This window comes from Balaenoptera physalus (assembly GCF_965194825.1).
Source record: "Balaenoptera physalus genome assembly, chromosome: 11".
Classification (NCBI taxonomy): domain Eukaryota; kingdom Metazoa; phylum Chordata; class Mammalia; order Artiodactyla; family Balaenopteridae; genus Balaenoptera; species Balaenoptera physalus.
This window is the reverse complement of record NC_138896.1, coordinates 39338542-39354177: the sequence shown is the minus strand read 5'-3', so window position 1 is coordinate 39354177 and position 15636 is coordinate 39338542. Positions and strand designations below refer to the sequence as shown.

The 15636-nt window shown below is 42.3% G+C and overlaps 1 long non-coding RNA gene across 22 annotated transcripts in view; it reads left to right on the top strand.

The window, feature by feature from the left end:
• Positions 1 to 15636, top strand: part of LOC309637690 — a 192617-nt gene that overhangs the window by 32011 nt on the left and 144970 nt on the right. The gene's annotated exons all lie outside the window — the stretch shown is intronic.

Below are 15636 nucleotides of genomic sequence, written 5' to 3'. Positions count from 1 at the left end.
TTGATTCCCAGGTATGAATTGTTGGGTTAAAGGGTGTGTATATTTCAATTTTAATAGATCTTTCCAGATTGTTTTCCAAAACGGCTGTAAGGAAACACTTTTTCACCAGAAATGAATGAGAATAGAGCCATTTTACCCATATTCCGACAAACAATAGGTGTCATTTGTGTTTTTCTTTTTTGTTGATCTGTGGGTATTTTATATTTATTTATTTATTTATTTATTTATTTCTGGCTGCGTCGGGTCTTAGTTGCAGCGCATGGGCTTCTCTCTAGTTGTGGCATGTGGGCTCCAGGGTGTGTGGGCTCTGTAGTTTGTGGCACACAGACTCTCTAGTTGAGGAGTGCGAGCTCAGTAGTTGTGGCACATGGGTTTAGTTGCCCCTCAGCATGTGGGATCTTAGTTCCCTGCCCAGGGATCAAACCCGCATCCCCTGCATCATAAGGAGGATTCTTTACCACTGGACCACCAGGGAAGTCCTGATCTGTGGGTATTAAGTGATAACACGCTATTACTTTAATTCACATTTCCCTGACAACTAATAAGACTAAATATCTTTTCATTTTCTTGTTAGACACTTGGATTGCTCTTCTGGGAACTATTTCTACCCTATTTCTTTTTTCCAGTGGATTATTTGTCTTTTTCTTATCACTTTATCGGAGCTCTTTTTTTTTCTTTTGGCTGCACTACGTGGCTTTCGTGATCGTAGCTCCCCAACCAGGGATTGAACCTGGGCCATGGCAGTTAAAGTGCCGAGTCCTAATCACTGGACCACCAGGGAATTCCCAGGAGCTCTTTGTATAATATAGATATTAACTTGTCTTTCACATGGATTTCAAATGGTTTCCTATTCTATTAATTCCCTTTGACTTTGGTTGAGGTATCTTTAGCCGTAAACAATTTACCATTTTAATGTAATTAAATGTGTCGACCTTTTCTCTTATAGTTTCTGTCTTTCTGGTCTGGCTTAAAAGGTTTTTTGGAGGGAATTCCCCGGTGGTCCAGGGGTTAGGACTCAGCACTTTCACTGCCGTGGCCTGGGTTCAGTCCCTGGTTGGGGAACCAAGATCCCGCAAGCCACAAGGCACGGCCTAAAATAAAATAAAAGGCTTTTTGTAGTATATTTTTTATATATTCTGCATATTGTTTACATGTACACATTTAAACCATCTGAAATTTGTTTTTTGTTTCACTATGGTGAGAGATAGGGGTTCTACCTCATTTTCTTCCTGGTGGGATCCCAGTTGAGTCAGCAACACTTATTTATTTTTTTTTTGCTGATCAGTTTTCAAAAAAATTTTATTTATTTATTTATTTATTTTTGGCTGCATCAGGTCTTCGCTGCTGCGCATGGGCTTTCTCTAGTTGCGGCGAGCAGGGGCTACTCTTTGTTGCAGTGCGTGGGCTTCTCATTGCCGTGGCTTCTCTTGTGGCGGAGCATGGGCTGTAGGCACGTGGGCTTCAGTAGTTGTGGCACGTGGGCTCAGTAGTTGTGGCTCATGGGCTCTAGAGCGCAGGCTCAGTAGTTGTGGTGCATGGGCTTAGTTGCTCCACGGCATGTGGGATCATCCTGGACCAGGGCTCGAACCCGTGTCCCCTGCATTGGCAGGTGGATTCTTAACCACTGCACCACGAGGGGAGCCTCTATTTTTTTTTAATATTTATTTATTTGGCTGCACTGGGTCTTAGTTGTGGCATGTGGGATCTTCGTTGCCACGTGCGGGATTTTCATTGCAGCATGCAGGATCTTTTTTTTCTTTTTTTTAGTTGCGGCATGCGGGATCTAGTTCCCTGACCAGGGATAGAACCTGGGACCCCTGCATTGGGAGCGGGAGTCTTAACCACTGGACCAGCAGGGAAGTCCCAGCAACACTTATTAAATAAAGTACCATTCTTTCCTCACCAAATTGAAATTTCACCATTGTTACATTTTAAATCAAATCTATGTTGGTATCTCTTCTTGTGCTCTCTTCTCTTTCACTGAATTTTTCATCAATTTCTTGACCATTCTTGGAAAAGTGTTGGTAAGTGTCAGAGTTCTGGAAAAGCCCATCTTCCCCACGTCCTTAGCCGGACTTGAAGGGTGAGCAGCCCAGATTACTGCATACACACGGCAAGACAACCCCTCCCCAGCATATACCGGATTGTTTCGGTGTGGTATGCTTATACATACTTCTCTGCACTACTTTTCTCCCTGACAGCCTCACCAGCCACTCAGCCCCACCACTGCTTTGCTGCAGACGCCAGAACTAATCTCATTACACCCTTAATCCCTGTTTATGGTCCCTAGTCAGCCTCCTCCCTGCATCTAATCCCCGTCTGGCCCTGCTTCCCCTTCTCTCATCCTGTCTCCTGCCCCCTAACTACTAAAACCCTTCACCAAGCCCCTCCAAACTCAGGCATGAGAAGGGCCCTAGGATTTGTCTTCTGTGGACAGTTCCTTCATCTTCTTGATCTTCTGGAAAACTGGATCTCCCTGGTGACACTGCTTTCCCCACCACTAGCTCAAATGGTGACTGTCTTCTCTCCTTCACTCCTCCTGCCACTGGGCCAAGATTGACCTACTTGCTTCGCTTCCAGAAAATGATCCTTCGCTTTCCCCCCCAAAACTCCCAGCTTTAAATCTCATGCTATTTAACAGAACTATTCTTGCAGACATCTACTGACCCTTGGTTGCTCCTTCTGATTCCTTGAAAGAGTTAGTACCTAATTCATTGCCCTTCTCGCTAGTACCACTCCAGTCATAATTTTTTTGAAGTATAAATGACCTACAACACTATATTAGTTCCTGGTGTACAACATGGTGATTCAATATGTCTATGCATTACAAAGTGCTCACCACAATAAGTTACCATCTGTCACCATACAAAGATATTACATAATTTTTGACTATATTCCCCACACTGTACATTTTATCCCCATGACTCATTTATTTTGAAACCGGAAGTTTGTACCTCTTAATGCCCTTTACCTAATTCACTCATTCCCTCCACCCCCCCACCCCTTTGGCAACCATCTATTTGTTCTCTGTGTCTATGACTCTGTTTCTGTTTTTTTTAAAAATATTTGTTTATTTATTTATTTATTTGGTTGTACCTGGTCTCAGTTGTGGCAGGCGGGCTCCTTAGTTGTGGCATGCGAACTCTTAGTTGCTGCAGGCATGTGGGATCTAGTTCCCTGACCAGGGATCGAACCCAGGCCCCTTGCAGTGGGAGCATGGAGTCTTATCCACTGTGCCACCAGGGAAGTCCCTCTGGTGTTTTTTTTTTTTTTTCTGAATTTTATTTATTTTTTTATACAGCAGGTTCTTATTAGTCATCCATTTTATACATATTAGTGTATATATGTCAGTCCCAATCTGCCAATTCATCACACCACCACCACCACCACCACCCCCCCCGCCGCTTTCCCCCCCTTGGTGTCCATATGTTTGTTCTCTACATCTGTGTCTCAATTTCTGCCCTGCAAACCAGTTCATCTGTACCATTTTTCTAGGTTCCACATATATGCGTTAATATACGATATTTGTTTTTCTCTTTCTGACTTACTTCACTCTGTATGACAGTCTCTACATCCATCCACATCTCTACAAATGACCCAATTTCGTTCCTTTTTATGGCTGAGTAATATTCCATTGTATATATGTACCACAACTTCTTTATCCATTCGTCTGTCGATGGGCATTTAGGTTGCTTCCATGACCTGGCTATTGTAAATAGTGCTGCAATGAACATTGGGGTGCATGTGTCTTTTTGAATTATGGTTTTCTCTGGGTATATGCCCAGTAGTGGGATTGCTGGGTCATATGGTAATTCTATTTTTAGTTTTTTAAGGACCCTCCATACTGTTCTCCATAGTGGCTGTATAAATTTATATTCCCACCAACAGAACAAGAGGGTTCCCTTTTCTCCACACCCTTGCCAGCATTTGTTGTTTGTAGATTTTCTGATGATACCCATTCTAACTGGTGTGAGGTGATACCTCATTGTAGTTTTGATTTGCATTTCTCTAATAATTAGTGATGTTGAGCAGCTTTTCATGTGCTTCTTGGCCATCTGTATGCCTTCTTTGGAGAAATGTCTATTTAGGTCTTCTGCCCATTTTTGGATTGGGTTGTTTGTTTTTTTAATATTGAGCTGCATGAGCTCTCTATATCTTTTGGACATTAATCCTTTGTTGATTCATTTGCAAATATTTTCTCCCATTCTGAGGGTTGTCTTTTCATCTTGTTTATGGTTTCCTTTGCTGTGCAAAAGCTTTGAAGTTTCATTAGGTCCCATTTGTTTATTTTTGTTTTTATTTCCATTACTCTAGGAGGTGGATCAAAAAAGATCTTGCTGTGATTTATGTCAAAGAGTGTTCTGCCTATGTTTTCCTCTAAGAGTTCTATAGTGTCCGGTCTTACATTTAGGTCTCTAATCCATTTTGAGTTTATTTTTGTGTATGGTGTTAGGGAGTGTTCTAATTTCATTCTTTTACATGTAGCTGTCCAGTTTTCCCAGCACCACTTATTGAAGAGACTGTCTTTTCTCCATTGTATATCCTTGCCTCCTTTGTCATAGGTTAGTTGACCATAGGTGCGTGGGTTTATCTCTGGGCTTTCTATCTTGTTCCACTGATCTATATTTCTGTTTTTGTGCCAGTACCATATTGTCTTGATTACTGTAGCTTTGAGGTATAGGCTGAAGTCAGGGAGTCTGATTCCTCCAGCTCCGTTTTTTTCCCTCAAGACTGCTTTGGCTATTCGGGGTCTTTTGTGTCTCCATACAAATTTTAAGATTTTTTGTTCTAGTTCTGTAAAAAATGCCATTGGTAATTTGATAGGGATTGCATTGAATCTGTAGATTGCTTTGGGTAGTATAGTCATTTTCACAATATTGATCCTTCCAATCCAAGAACATGGTATATCTCTCCATCTGTTGGTATCATCTTTAATTTCTTTCATCAGTGTCTTATAGTTTTCTGCATACAGGTTTTTGTCTCCATAGGTAGGTTTATTCCTAGGTATTTTATTCTTTTTGTTGCAATGGTAAACGGGAGCGTTTCCTTAATTTCTCTTTCAGATTTTTCATCATTAGTGTATAGGAATGCAAGACATTTCTGTGCATTAATTTTTTATCCTGCTACTTTACCAAATTCATTGATTAGCTCTAGTAGTTTTCTGGTGGCATCTTTAGGATTTTCTGTGTATAGTATCATGTCATCTGCAAACAGTGACAGTTTTACTTCTTCTTTTCCAGTTTGTATTCCTTTTACTTCTTTTTCTTCTCTGATTGCCGTGGCTAGGACTTCCAAAACTACGTTGAATAATAGTGGTGAGTGTGGATATCCTTGTCTTGTTCCTGATCTTAGAGGAAATGCTTTCAGTTTTTCACCATTGAGAATGATGTTTGCTGTGGGTTTGTCGTATATGGCCTTTATTATGTTGAGGTAGGTTCCCTCTATGCCCACTTTCTGGAGAGTTTTTATCATAAATGGGTGTTGAATTTTGTCCAAAGCTTTTTCTGCATCTATTGAGATGATCATATCGTTTTTATTCTTCAATTTGTTAATATGGTGTATCACATTGATTGATTTGCGTATATTGAAGAATCCTTGCATCCCTGGGATAAATCCCACTTGATCATGGTGTATGATCCTTTTAATGTGTTCTTGGATTCTGTTTGCTAATATTTTGTTGAGGATTTTTGCATCTATATTCATCAGTGTTATTGGTCTGTAATTTTCTTTTTTTGTAGTATCTTTGTCTGGTTTTGGTATCAGGGTGATGGTGGCCTCATAGAATGAGTTTGTGAGTGTTCCTTCCTCTGCAATTTTGGGGAAGAGTTTGAGAAGGATGGGTGTTAGCTCTTTTCTAAATGTTTGATAGAATTCACCTGTGAAGCCATGTGGTCCTGAACTTTTGTCTGTTGGAAGATTTTTAATCACAGTTTCAATTTCATTACTTGTAATTGGTCTGTTCATATTTTCTATTTCTTCCTGGTTCAGTCTTGGAAGGTTATACCTTTCTAAGAATTTGTCCATTTCTTCCAGGTTGTCCATTTTATTGGCATAGAATTGCTTGTAGTAGTCTCTTAGGATGCTTTGTATTTCTGCGGTGTCTGTTGTAACTTCTCCTTTTTCATTTCTAATTTTATTGATTTGAGTCCTCTCCCTCTTTTTCTTGATGAGTCTGGCTAATGGTTTATCAATTTTGTTTATCTTCTCAAAGAACCAGCTTTTAGGGCTTCCCTGGTGGTGCAGTGGTTAAGAATCCACCTGCCAATGCAGGGGACAAGGGTTCAAGCCCTGGTCCGGGAAGTTCCCACATGCCGCGGAGCAATGAAGCCCATGCGCCACAACTACTGAGCCTGCGCTCTAGAGCCCAAAAACCACAACTACTGTGTCCTCGTGCCCCAACTACTGAAGCCCACGCACCTAGAGCCCGTGCTCCGCAACAAGAGAAGCCACCGCAATGAGAAGCCCACGCACCACAACGAAGAGTAGCCCCCGCTCACCGCAACTGGAGAAAGCACGCACGCAGCAAGGAAGACGCAATGCAGCCAAAAATAAATACATAAAATAAATAAATAAATTTAAAAAAAAAAGAACCAGCTTTTAGTTTTATTGATCTTTGCTATTGTTTTCTTTGTTTCTATTTCATTTATTTCTGCTCTGATCTTTATGATTTCTTTCCTTCTGCTAACTTTGGGTTTTGTTTGTTCTTCTTTCTCTAGTTCCTTTAGGTGTCGGGTTAGATCGTTTAGTTGAGATTTTTCTTGTTTCTTGAGGTAGGCTTGTATAGCTATAAACTTCCCTCTTAGAACTGCTTTTGCTGCATCCCATAGGTTTTGGATTGTCGTGTTTTCATTGTCATTTGTCTCTAGGTATTTTTTGATTTCCTCTTTGATTTCTTCAGTGATCTCTTGGTTATTTAGTAACGTATTTTTTAGCCTCCATGTGTTTGTGTTTTTTACGTTTTTTTCCCTGTAATTCATTTCTAATCTCATAGCGTTGTGGTCAGAATAGATGCTTGATATGATTTCAATTTTCTTAAATTTACTGAGGCTTGATTTGTGGTCCAAGATGTGATCTATCCTGGAGAATGTTCCGTGTGCACTTGAGAAGTAAGTGTAATCTGCTGTTTTTGGATGGAATGTCCTATCAATATCAATTAAATTTATCTGGTCTATTGTGTCATTTAAAGCTTCTGTTTCCTTATTAATTTTCATTTTGGATGATCTGTCCATTGGTGAAAGTGGGGTGTTAAACTCCCCTACTATGATTGTGTTACTGTTGATTTCCTTTTTTATAGCTGTTAGCAGTTGCCTTATGTATTGAGGTGCTCCTATGTTGAGTGCATATATATTTATAATTGCTATATCTCCTTCTTGGATTGATCCCTTGATCGTTATGTAGTGTCCTTCCTTGTCTCATGTAACATTCTTTATTTTAAAGTCTATTTTATCTGATATGAGTATTGCTACTCCAGCTTTCTTTTGATTTCCATTTGCATGGAATATCTTTTTCCATCCCCTCACTTTCAGTCTGTATGTGTCCCTAGGTCTGACGTGGGTCTCTTGTAGACAGCATATATATGGGTCTTGTTTTTGTATCTCAGCAAGCCTGTGTCTTTTGGTTGGAGCATTTAATCCATTCATGTTTAAGGTAATTATCAATATGTGTGTTCCTATTACCATTTTCTGAATTGTTTTGGGTTTGTTTTTGTAGGTCCTTTTCTTCTGTTGTGTTTCCCACTTAGAGAAGTTCCTTTAGCATTTGTTGTAGAGCTGGTTTGGTGGTGCTGAATTCTCTTAGCTTTTGCTTGTCTCTAAAGCTTTTGATTTCTCCATCGAATCTGAATGAGATCCTTGCCGGGTAGAGTAATCTTGGTTGTAGGTTCTTCCCTTTCATCACTTTAAGTATATCATGCCACTCCCTTCTGGCTTGTAGAGTTTCTGCTGAGAAATCAGCTGTTAACCTTATGGGAGTTCCCTTGTATGTTATTTGTTGTTTTTCCCTTGCTGCTTTCAATAATTTTTCTTTGTCTTTAATTTTTGCCAATTTGATTACTATGTGTCTCAGCATGCTTCTCCTTGGGTTTATCCTGCCTGGGACTCTCTGCGCTTCCTGGACTTGGGTGGCTATTTCCTTTCCCATGTTGGGGAAGTGTTTGACTATAATCTCTTCAAATATTTTCTCTGGTGGTGTCTCTCTCTCTTCTCCTTCTGGGACCCCTATAATGCGAATGTTGTTGCGTTTAATGTTGTCCCAGAGGTCTCTTAGGCTGTCTTCATTTCTTTTCATTCTTTTTTCTTTATTCTGTTCCATGGCAGTGAATTCCACCATTCTGTCTTCCAGGTCACTTATCTGTTCTTCTGCCTCAGTTATTCTGCTATTGATTCCTTCTAGTGTATTTTTCATTTCAGTTATTGTATTGTTCATCTCTGTCTGTTTGTTCTTTAATTCTTCTAGGTCTTTGTTAATCATTTCTTGCATCTTCTCGATCTTTGCCTCCATTCTTTTTCCAAGGTCCTGGATCATCTTCACTATCATTATTCTGAATTCTTTTTCTGGAAGGTTGCCTATCTGCACTTCATTTAGTTGTTTTTCTGGGGTTTTATCTTGTTCCTTCATCCAGTACATAGCCCTCTGCCTTTTCATCTTGTCTATCTTTCTGTGAATGTGGATTTTGTTCCACAGGCTGCAGGATTGTAGTTCTTCTTGCTTCTGCTGTCTTTTTGCTTTTGTAGTTCTTCTTGCTTCTGTTCTTCTTGCTTCTGCTGTCTTCCCTCTGGTGGATGAGGCTAGTCCCTCTGTTTTGTTATGTTTGTTCATTTGTTTTATTTTTTAGATTCCACATATAAGTAAAATCATACAGTATTTGTCTTTCTCTGTCTGACTTATTTCACTTAGCACGATACCCTCATGGTCTATCCATGTTGTTGCAAATGGCAAGATTTCATTATTTTTTTAATGGCTGAGTAATATTCCATTTCATATATATATATGTAACATCTTCTTTATCCATTCATCTTTTGTGGTCACTTAGTTTCTTCCATACCTTGGCAATTGTAAATAATGATGCAACAAACATAGGGGTGCATGTATCCTATCAAATACGTGGTTTTGTTTTCTTTGGAAAAATATCCAGAAGTGGAATTGCTGGATTGTGTGGTAGTTCTATTTTTAATTTTTTGAGGAACCTCTATACTGTTTTTCATAGTGGCTGCACCATTTTACACTCCTACCAACAGCACACAAGGGTTCCCTTTTCTCCACATCCTCACCAACGCTTGTTATTTCTTGTTTTTTTGTTGATGGCCATTCTGACAGGTGTAATGTGATAGCTCATTGTGGTTTTGATTTGCATTTCCCTGATGATTAGTGATGATGAACATTTTTTCATGTACCTGTTGGTCATCTGTATGTCTTCTTTGGAAAAATGTCTATTCAGCTACTCTGCCCATTTTCTTTTTTTTTTTTTTAAATTAATTAATTAATTAATTAATTTATTTTTTGGCTGTGTTGGGTCTTCGTTTCTGTACAAGGGCTTTCTCTAGTTGCGGCGAGCGGGGGCCACTCTTCATCATGGTGCGCAGACCTCTCACTGTCGCGGCCTCTCTCGTTGCGGAGCACAAGCTCCAGACGCGCAGGCTCAGTAGTTGTGGCACACGGGCCTAGTTGCTCCACGGCATGTGCGATCTTCCCAGACCAGGGCTCGAACCCGTGTCCCCTGCATTGGCAGGCAGATTCTCAACCACTGCGCCACCAGGGAAGCCCATCTGCCCATTTTCAATGGGCTGTTTGTTCCAGTCATAATTCTTTTTTTAAAAATTAATTAATTAATTAAATTAATTATTTTTTTGGCTGCATTGGGTCTTTGTTGCTGCATGCGGGCTTTCTCTAGTTGCAGTGAGCGGGAGCTAGTCTTCCTTGTGGTCTGCGAGCTTCTCATTGCAGTGGCTTCTCTTGTGGAGCACGGGCTCTAGGAGTGCGGGCTTCAGTAGTTGTGGCACGTGGGCTCAGTAGTTGTGGCTCACAGGCTTTAGAGCGCAGGCTCAGTAGTTGTGGCACATGGGCTTAGTTGCTCCGCGGCATGTGGGATATTCCCAGACCAGGGCTCAAACCCGTGACCCCTGCATTGGCAGGCAGATTCTTAACCCCTGCGCCACCAGAGGAGCCTCTCCAGTCATAATTCTTTACATGTTCAATGTCCACATAGATGGTCCTTCCCATCCCTGGCCTCTCAGTCCCCTGACTTCTCTCTACCTGTGACCTTGCCCTTCACCTGGCCTCCAAACTCTCCCCATGGTCACACCTGTGTTGAGGTGCTAGCACGTCCCTGGAATTATGTAGGAGAAGGAGTCCAAACATGCAGGAAAGAAGAAATGTGAAGTGGATTTGTCACATGTGACAGGCACATCCCCTCCTGTTGCATCTCCTGAGAAGTCCCAGAAGTTACACCCACCCCAGGGCATTAGGATTCTGTAACAAGAGGGTTCCCAGTGTCCTCGACCAGCTCTCTGCTGGCTGCTTCCCACTGTCCAGGAGTTGGGGGGGGACCCACCCCTGAGACAGGCTCCCATATTTCAATAGGAAAGCTGGAGTCCTGGAGCAGGAGAGGTCACATGGCAGCATTTAGTCACCAGAGCCATAATGGGCATCAGAGAATGGTAATCAGAATGCTTTGATCTGCGTGGGTTTCGAGGGTGGCTAATTGACCATGGTGTCCCTAGGAATAAAATAGATGAACAACCTGTAAAATATTTCTTGATCTGCAGAGCAGAAACATGACAGGTCAGGTGGCCAGAACCCTTAGTCCCCACGATAATGGTCACAGACCCCACCCAGTTTCTGGACCTAAGGCAGTTCATAGACTCAGAGCCCCTTTCTTTTTAAAAAATATTTATTTATTTATTTATTTTTTGGCCGCACCGTGCGGCACGCTGGATCTTGGTTCCTGGACCAGGGATCAAACCCATGCCCCCTGCAGTGGAAGCACAGAGTCGTAACCACTGGGCCACTGGAGAAGGCCCCAGAGCCCCTTGATTGAGTTGAGGCTGGGGTCCCTTTGAGATAGGATCTTGCAAACTCCCATAAGCATGCAATATAAATCTCCCAAGCCCTGCAGCCATTTACTAGGGTAACTGTGTCTTGGGGAAAGGGACATTCTCAGACTCTTTGGAGATCACTAGATACTGGCTTTGAATTGTCATTAATTCCTGGGAACCAAAAAAGCCAGTAGGGGCTTAAAGTGGTCAGATGACAAATGGAATTTTTGCTAAAATCAAAATCACAGTGAGCCAAGCAGAACCCTAGACCCAACCTGTGGCTCTTTCCCTAGTTCTTGAATGAATACTTGGACAGTGGTAGAATCCTCACATTGGCTCTCAGAACCATTGAATAAAGGCTATTTTGGCAGGAAGGACCACAAGGAAGAATCCCAGAACTTACCCTCTGTAACCAGGTAGTAAAGTAAAAGCAATGTTGCAGACTTGGGGAGACTGCAGGGATGATGCTACTTGTTACACCCCCATTTATCTTATCTGTTTGGTTTGTGCAGAAGAGATGGCTTTCAGAACAAATTTCTGTAATTCATTGTAAACATAATCAGATGGTGACTCCAATTGTAGTTGCTGTTCCAGATCTTTATTGGAGCAAATTATTATAGCTGCATGTCCCCCTGGTACAGCACTATTGATCTGGCAAATGATATTTTCTCTGTAACAACTTGCAAGTATTACCAAAGGCAGTTTACTATCACCTATCATTCCCAACAGTATACCTTTACAATCTTTCCTCAGGGTCACGTCAACCCTCTAGTTCTCTTGTAATCTAGTCTGCAGAGGTTTCCATCATCCTACTATCTCACAGAATGTCACGGCCTTGATGATGTTAATCTGATTGGACCTGAGGAGCAGGTCATAGCAAGGACTTTAGATACCTTAGTAAGGCCCAAGCAAGCCAGCGGGTGGGAGACAAAGCCCATAGAAATGTAGGGACTTGCCATCTCAACAACCTTTCTGAGGGTCCACTGGTTTGGAGCAAGTTGGGTTATTTCCTTAAAGGTGAGTGTGGTACCTTGTACTGCCTCTGACTAAAAATGATGCCCAATGCTTTGTGGGTCTTTTTGGATCTGGGGGGGTGTTATGGTTTGAATTGCATTTCCCAAGAAAATATGTTGACATCCTAACCCCCGATACCTCAGAATGTGACCTCATTTAGAAATAGGGTCTTTGCAGATGTAATCGAGTTAAGATGAGGTCATTAGGGTGGACCCTAATTTAATATGACTGGTGTTCTTATAAGAAGAGGCAAATGTCATGTACAGATACAGACACACAGGGAGAAGGCCATGTTCTGGCTGAGGCAGAGATTACAGTGATGAGTCTGCAACCCAAGAAACACCGAGGACTGCCGGGAACCACCGGAAGCTGGGAGATAGAAAGGCATGGGATGGATTCTCACATAGACCCTTTGAGAGAGCGTGACACCTTGATTTCAGACTTCCAGCCTCTAGAACTATGAGAAAATAAATTTCTGAAGCTTTAAGCCATCGTGTTCGTGGTAACCTGTTACAGCAGTCCTAGGGAATGAATACAGGAGGCGATGCACATCACACTGAGTGTACAACTCAGACCCATTTACTGAGTTCTGAGTGGGGTCCAGGGAGGGGTGGGCTCCGCAGCGGGCTCAGGCTGCAGTGCAAATGGCTCCATCACTTGGGCCTTTTATGATCCAACCATGGAAGCCCTGATGGAGAATCACAGCACACACATGTAAGCTCTCCAAGCAATTCCATGCTGTGTTCTGCAGAGAACTATTTTCCTTTTGATTTAGCTGCAAGCTTTCTTCTAGGACCTGGTAGAGACTGAATGTTTGGCTGCGAGACATCAAGTGGCCATGTGATCTGAGGTGCCTGTTAGGTACTGGGAATTATCTGACCCACCAAGTCATAAAAGAGACAACATCTTGAAATACTGGGGTTCATCTTATAAGATGAACTGCTTCAAAGAAGTGCCCAGAATATACAGATCTGGAAGTCAAACGGTGAAAGTGTACATGGTTCCTCTCATCATAACATCTAATAATCTATAGGTACTTCCTATTCCTGCAAATCTGAGCTCTGTTGGTTTAAAGGTCATTGTTCCCAGTAGAGGAATTGCTTCTGCCATGGGACATGACATTGATTTCATTAATCTGGAAGCCACCTGGAGACTGCCACCTGGCCATTTGGGGCTCCTCATGTCACTGAACCAACAGGCAAAGGAAGGGGTTACTCTACTTGCTGGAATGATCAAACCTAGTGACCAAGGAAAAGAGGGTCAGAAGTATGTCTAGAATCAGGAATGTTCTCTGGGGTGCCTCTTAGTGCTTCATATTCCAAAGTAAAAGCTAATGGAAAACAATAGCAATCAACAAAAGACAGGACCACTGATAACTCATATTCTTCAGTAATTAAATAAAGGGTTACCCCATCAAATAAAGAATTCAGCCAGCTGAGATGCTAGTTGAAGGCAAAGGGAACATAGGATGGGGAATGAAAGAAAGAAGTTATTGACATCAACTACCGCCTTGTAGTGAATTACAAAAACGAGAATGTACTAGCTAGGTACACTTTCTTTCTTGCTTATTATGTGTGTGTGTGTGTGTATATACACACACACACACACATATATGTATGTATGTATACACACACACACAGAGCTAGTTTCCTAGGGCTGCTGTAACAAAGGCACAGGCTGAGTGCCTTAAAAAACAACAGAAATGTATTCTCTCACAGTTCAGGAGGTGGAAGTCTGAAATCAAGGTTTGGGCAGGATCATGCTCTCTCCAAGGGCTCGAGGGAAGAATCTTTTCTTGCCTCTTTCAGTTTCTGTTGGTTCTCAACAGTCCTCGGTGTTCCTTGGCTTGTAGACACATCACCCTAATCTCTGTCTCTGAGAATGTCCTGTTCTTTCCGTGTCCGTGTCTTCACATGACATTTGCCTCTTCTTATAAGAACACCAGTCTGGACTTCCCTGGTGGTGCAGTGGTTAAGAATCTGCCTGCCAATGCAGGGGACTCAGCTTCGAGCCCTGGTCCGGGAATATCCCACATGCTGTGGAGCAACTAAGCCCATGCACCACAACTACTGAGCCTGTGCTCTAGAGCCCATGAGCCACAACTACTGAGCCCATGTGCCACAACTACTGAAGCTTGCGTGCCTAGAGCCCGTGCTCCACAACAAAGAGAAGCCACTGCAATGAGAAACCTGTGTACCGCAATGAAGTGTAGCCCCCGTTCGCCGCAACTAGAGAAAGCCTGCACGCAGCAACAAAGACCCAATGCAGCCAAGAATGAAGGAAAGAAAGAAAGAAAGAAAGAAAGAAAGAAAGAAAGAAAGAAAGAAAGAAAGAAAGGAAGGAAGGAAGGAAGGAAGGAAGGAAGGAAGAAGGAAAGAAAGAAAGAAAAAGGAAGGAAGGAAGGAAGGAAGGAAGGAAGGAAGGAAGGAAGGAAGAAAGAAAGAAAAGAACACCAGTCATATTAGATTAGGGTCCACCCTAATGACCTCATCTTAACTTCATTATATCTGCAAAGACTCTATTTCTAAATGAGGTCACATTCTGAGGTACTGGGGGTTAGGACATCAACTCATCTTTTTGGGAGACCCAACTCTACCCATAACACACACATATATATGTATAAAGAAATATATATATATATAAATATGTATGTATGTATATATAAATGTATTTCCTTTTCCCTCTGACTTCAACTGCCCTTTTTATTTTATATAAGGATTATTATTGGTGGTTAATGTTATGATTTAGTCTCTAGATTACAGAATATTCAGCTAGAACTGTGGTTGACTCTCATAGTCATTAACATCATTTAGAGATGGCCGTAGGGACTTAGTGTGTCCCCTTTTGGGGAAACAGTAACAGTGTCTTCATTTGTTTGAAGGATAGTTGCATCTATCTTGTTAGGCAGAAGCATAAAGTTGTTTTGTTGGAATATGGAAGTTCAAGTATAGGTAGAAGGGTGGAAATGGATGCTGAGGAGCCAGAGGGGTGGCTTGTGTCGATTGTTATTGTCTTTCAGCTCCTAATCTACCCTTCTATGTTCTGCTCTAACACGTTGGAGGTGGAACTCTGTGGAGTTTCTCCTGCTGGATGGCTTCCTGCGGACTTCTGCCAGCAGGGGGCGCTAGAGGGAGACCAGAGGGCCGGAGTAGGGATTTGCCCTGTGCGCTTGCTGAGCCTTCCCAGCATTTCATCAGCGATGAGCACATCACCCCAGGCCGCACAGGTTGGCTTCCGCCTCCAGCTTGTTTTGGGAGTCCAGGCTCCAGTCTCCCCACAACCCCTTGATACGCTCGCACCAGTGACACAGAATCCCTCCTTGGAGGTCGAGCCCAGTAGTAGGAGGCCCTTCCTTGGAGCCATTGGCGTGGTAGCAGCAGCTGGATCCTTCCTCTCCTCGGAGGTCCGGAACACATCCAAGAGGAGTCCCCTCTAAACTTTTAACATCTTTCCTTTTTCCCCCCAGCCCTTCAGGTGGGAGTCGCTTCCTGGAGTAGCACATATATCTTGGTGCGACCTCCGTGTCCCACTTTTGCTTTTTAAGTCCTCCAGCCCCTGTTTAATCCATGTCCTATTTTACATTCTCTCT